The sequence below is a fragment of the Macrobrachium rosenbergii genome, chromosome 50 (assembly GCF_040412425.1).
Source record: "Macrobrachium rosenbergii isolate ZJJX-2024 chromosome 50, ASM4041242v1, whole genome shotgun sequence".
Classification (NCBI taxonomy): domain Eukaryota; kingdom Metazoa; phylum Arthropoda; class Malacostraca; order Decapoda; family Palaemonidae; genus Macrobrachium; species Macrobrachium rosenbergii.
Genome location: NC_089790.1, coordinates 17,132,501 through 17,137,500, shown reverse-complemented (window position 1 = coordinate 17,137,500; position 5,000 = coordinate 17,132,501). Strand labels below are relative to the sequence as shown.

The following is a 5,000-nucleotide window of genomic DNA, read 5'->3' as shown; positions in this document are numbered from 1 at the left end:
GTAATTGACACTGGAGTTTATAGGGAGAGGAGGGAGGGGAGGGGAGGGGGAGGGGGAGGGGAAGGGGGGAAAAGTAGAGGGAGGGGTAGGTTACATCCCCCTAACCCACCTCGCAAATCAACGTTGATTAAAATACCTGCTACGTTGATTGAAGGTGAGGTAAGGTAAGGTAAAATAGACACTCTCTCTGGTAAGGGATTCTGTTTCCTATTCCTTGAATTGAGAAGAGTTTGTTTACTTGTTTTTATTTTCTATTCATTTTCTACTCCTATAAACGTTTTCATATTGCTTTAATTTATCCAAGTTTGGATATTTTTTAAAATTTTCCGTTTATTTTCTATTCCCAAAAACGTTTTCCTGGTCCTTCAATTTAGCCGAATTTGGACAATTTTTTTTAATGTCTATTCCCAAAAAGTCTTCCTGTTCCTTTGCTTTATAGAAGTTTGGTTATTTTTTATTTTTATTTTTATCTTCTATTCCTATAAACTTTTTCCTCTGCCCTAAGTTATCAAAGTTTAAAAATTTTTAAAATTTTCTATTTTCTATTTATTTTCTATGCCATTAATTTACCAAAGTTTAGATATTTTTTCTATTTTCTGTTTATTTTCTATTCCATTAATTTATCCAAGTTTATATATTTTTCTAATTTTCTATCAATTTTCTATTCCCATAAACGTTTTCCTATTCTTTTCAGTCATCCAAGTTTGGTTATTTTTTATTTTTCTATTATTTTCCATTCCTATAAACATTTTCTATTCCTTTAGGTTATCAAAGTTTAGAATTTTTTATTTTTATATTTTCTATTTTTTTCTATTTCATTAATTTCTCAGTTTAGATTTTATATTTTTCTGTTTTCTATTTATTTTATATTTCATTAATTTATCAAAGTTTAGATATTTTTTCCATTTTCTATTTATTTTCTATTCCATTAACTTATCAAAGTTTAGATTTTTTTCTATTTTCTATTTATTTTACTATTCCATTAATTTATCAAAGTTTAGATAATTTTTATTTTTCTATTTTCTATTTATTTTCTATTCCATTGACTTATCAAAGTTTAGATATTTTTTCTATTTTCTATTTATTTTCTATTCTATCAATTTATCAAAGTTTAGATTTTTTATTTTTCTATTTTCTATTCCATTAATTTATCAAATTTAGACATTTTTTCTATTTTATATCAATTTTCTATTCCCATAAACGTTTTCCTATTCCTTTCAGTCATCCAAGTTTAGACGTTTTTTTTATTTTTCTATTTTATATTTATTCTCTATTCCCATAACCGTCATTACCCAACCTGGTATTTGTGACTAAAGATTTTCGATAAAATATTATTTCTTTTTTGTAATGGAAAATGGTTAGAACTGAGTTTTTTTTTTACATTCCTCTTATGTTTTCTTTTAAAGCAATTGCTTTCATCAAAGTTATTTGTAAAATTTATCAATTTAAAAATAACAGATTGATGTTATTATCAGTTATTATTATTATCAATAATGACTGCAAGATGTACTGTGAATACAATATGCTATAGCTGTATGCATATAATAATTTTCTATAAGAGCGGATAGATAGATATACAGATAGATATATAGATGGATAGAGATAGACAGATAGATATAAAGATAGATAGATAGATAGATTAACAGACAGATAAATAAAAAGATAGATAGATAGATTAATAGACAGATAGATAAAGAGATAGATAGATAGATTTATAGATAGAATGATTGAAAGATACATGCATATAAAGTTAGACAAATTTATAGAGATATACAAAGACAAATACATATATATATATATATATATATATATATATATATATATATATATAATATATATATTGATTGATAGATATATATATATAAATACATAGATATAAAGATAGATTAATATATATATATAAACACAGATTGATTGATAGAAAGATAGGAAATAGGTAGATAGAAAGATAGATTAAGATATAAAAGATAAATGGATAGGTATAAAGATAAGATAGATAGATAGATAAGAAGATAGATGGATTGGGTATAAAGAAAGATAGATAGATAGATAGATATAAAGATAGATAGATAGATAGATAGATAGGCAAGAAAATTAAACACATCCTTTCCAGTGACTTTTCAAAGTCTAATCAACACAAAGCACTCATGAAGCACAATATGCAATTTAATACTCTGAAATACTGAACAGAATAAAAAACATAAATGGCAAAAGTCAACAGAAATGATAATGAGAAATCAGTCAAATATTACTGAATTTTTCGCACCGACAAAACCTTTTATCAAACATTAATGCAACAACTTGAATATTTATTATGCTCCATAAATCGTGTGATTATTAATTCATATATTTTTTTTTTTGCATATTTGAGCAATGAGTGACCTGATTCTGCTATACATACGTACATACATACTGTACATATATACATACATATATACATGCATACATACGACACGAGACTTTCACAAATAATATACGATTTTAGATTTTCATAAATGCAAGATAAAACATATGCATACATACATACATACATACATACATACATACATACATACATACATACATAAATACATACATACATACCACAGACGACTTTCACAAATAATATACGATTTTCATAAATGCTAAATAAAACATATGCATACATCCATACATACATACCACAGAAGACTTACACAAATAATATACGATTTTCGATTTTCATAAATGCTAAATAAAACATATGCATACATACATACATACATACATACATACATACATACATACATACATACATACCACAGAAGACTTACACAGACAACATACGATTTCCGATTTTCATAAAAGCTCAATAAAACCTCAGGGGAAAATATGAATGAAAAAAAAAAAGCCTCTTCGCTTGAAATGACTTTACAGGAATAAAAAAAAAATCTTCAGGAAATCTACATAGGCCTAAACCAATAGTTTACCCTTATATATACTTTACAATAATATCTAATTTTTCCTGCCATGATAAACTTTTTCAGGTCCTAATTCTAATATTTTTTCGTCAAATACCACTATCATTCTCACACAACCGGTACTCAGTGAATGCTTTGTTTGTCTTATACTGTTTCGCCCACTGCGGAAATATCCCCCTCTTTTTCTCCACTACCATAGATTTGTACATTTTTGGCAATTTTCCAACAGTGGATGTTTTATTTGTTTGTTTTTTGTCTTTTTTTACGGTTTCAACCACTAGAAATTTGTACATTTTTGGCATTTTTGGCAATTTTCCTGCCGCGACAGAAGTTAGTCAAATCCTAATCGGTGAATGTTTTATTTTTTTGTTTTTGGCCTTACTTTGTTTCACCCACTGCCGAAAAAATGCCTCTTTTTCTCCAGTGGCGCCCACTACAATAGATTTGCACATTTTTGGCAATTTTCCTGCCACGTCAATATTAGTCAAATCCTTATCAGTGAATGTTTTATTTGTTTGTTTTTTTTGCCTTGCTTTGTTTCACCCACTGCCGAAAAAAGGCTCTTTTTTTCCAGTGGCACCCATTACCATAGACCAATCTCTCTCTCTCTCTCTCTCTCTCTCTCTCTCTCTCTCTCCCCACGCAACTGCTGGAAGTCAGATTCTGAAAACAATCAACTTCCCTTTGGCTTAACCTACACCAACATTACCAGCTGCAAAAGTCAGTAAAACTCTCTCTTGGCTTCCAGACCATTTGGCGAATTGTGAACCCAAAAATTGCAGTAAAAAAAAAGGAAAAAAACAACCTATTGTTTAATTCCTCGAAATTTAGGCGAACAATGAAACACGGTTGCCAATGACCTGAAGTAAGTGTACTACACCTTTTTAAAGGGTACATTCGCCTCGAAGGAGTTGGAATCTGTTCCTACGTACACATGTGTATGTTCGGATACGTAGCCATTCGTATGATACATGTGTAAGAGAATGTGTAGACGAGGAATTGACCACAATAATAGTTCATCACAGTTCACCATGAAGGTAAATCTAGCAGAAGTTATTAACCACAAAAGTAATTAACCGCAGTTCACCATGAAGGTAAATTTAGCAGAATTAATGTACCATAATTCACCACGAAGGTAAATTTAGTAAAATTAACCACAATTCACTATGAAGGTAAATTTAGTAGAATTAACCCCAATTCACCACGAAGGTAAATTTGCCAGAATTAACCGCAATTCATCATGAACGTAAATTTAGCAGAATTAACCACATTTCACCATGAAGATAAATTTACAGAAGAAGGTTCACCAAATTTTTAGTAGAATTGACCACAATTCACCACGAAGGTAAATTTAGCAGAATTTACCACAGTCCACCATAAAGATCAATTCAACAGAAGAAATTAACCACTATTTACCACGAAGGTAAATTTACCAGAATTAACCGCAATTCACCACGAAAGTAAATTTAGAAGAATTAACCACAATTCACCACGAAAGTAAATTTAGAAGAATTAACTACAATTCACCACGAAGGTAAATTTAGAAGAATTACCCACAATTCACCACGAAGGTAAATTTAGCAGAATTAACCGCAATTCACCACGAAGGTAAATTTAGCAGAATTAACCGCAGTTCACCATGGAAGTGAATTTCGCAGAAAGCGACAAATACTCAAGAACAAGATGCAGAATAAAGTGTGTATGTAGATAAAATACTGAATATATTATTCTGTTGTGTTCTAGTGGTCATGATAATCGCCTACTTATCAAGAGGGCTAGGGTTCGATTCCTGGGCGAGGCGGGGTATAAGCTCTCTTTAAGCAAGTTCACCTGAATCCCAGTCTGTAACTCGTATAATCGAAAGGACTTTTTTTTTTTAATCCCTTTCAGTTAAAATGAAAAATGGTAGTGTTAAGAATTTTTTTAATTCCCTTTCAGTTAAAATGAAAAAAGTTGATGTTAGGATTTATCATGACTGTCGTCTTTATACCGGAAGCTTATGACATTATTTACATTGTAGATTGCATTTGTCATAAATAAATAATTAAAAAACTTAAAACA

At 29.6% G+C, this 5,000-nt stretch overlaps 1 protein-coding gene across 6 annotated transcripts in view; it reads right to left on the bottom strand.

Moving 5' to 3' along the window:
• LOC136832668 (cell adhesion molecule Dscam2-like) overlaps nucleotides 1-5,000 on the bottom strand; it is a 603,829-nt gene that overhangs the window by 77,106 nt on the left and 521,723 nt on the right. The gene's annotated exons all lie outside the window — the stretch shown is intronic.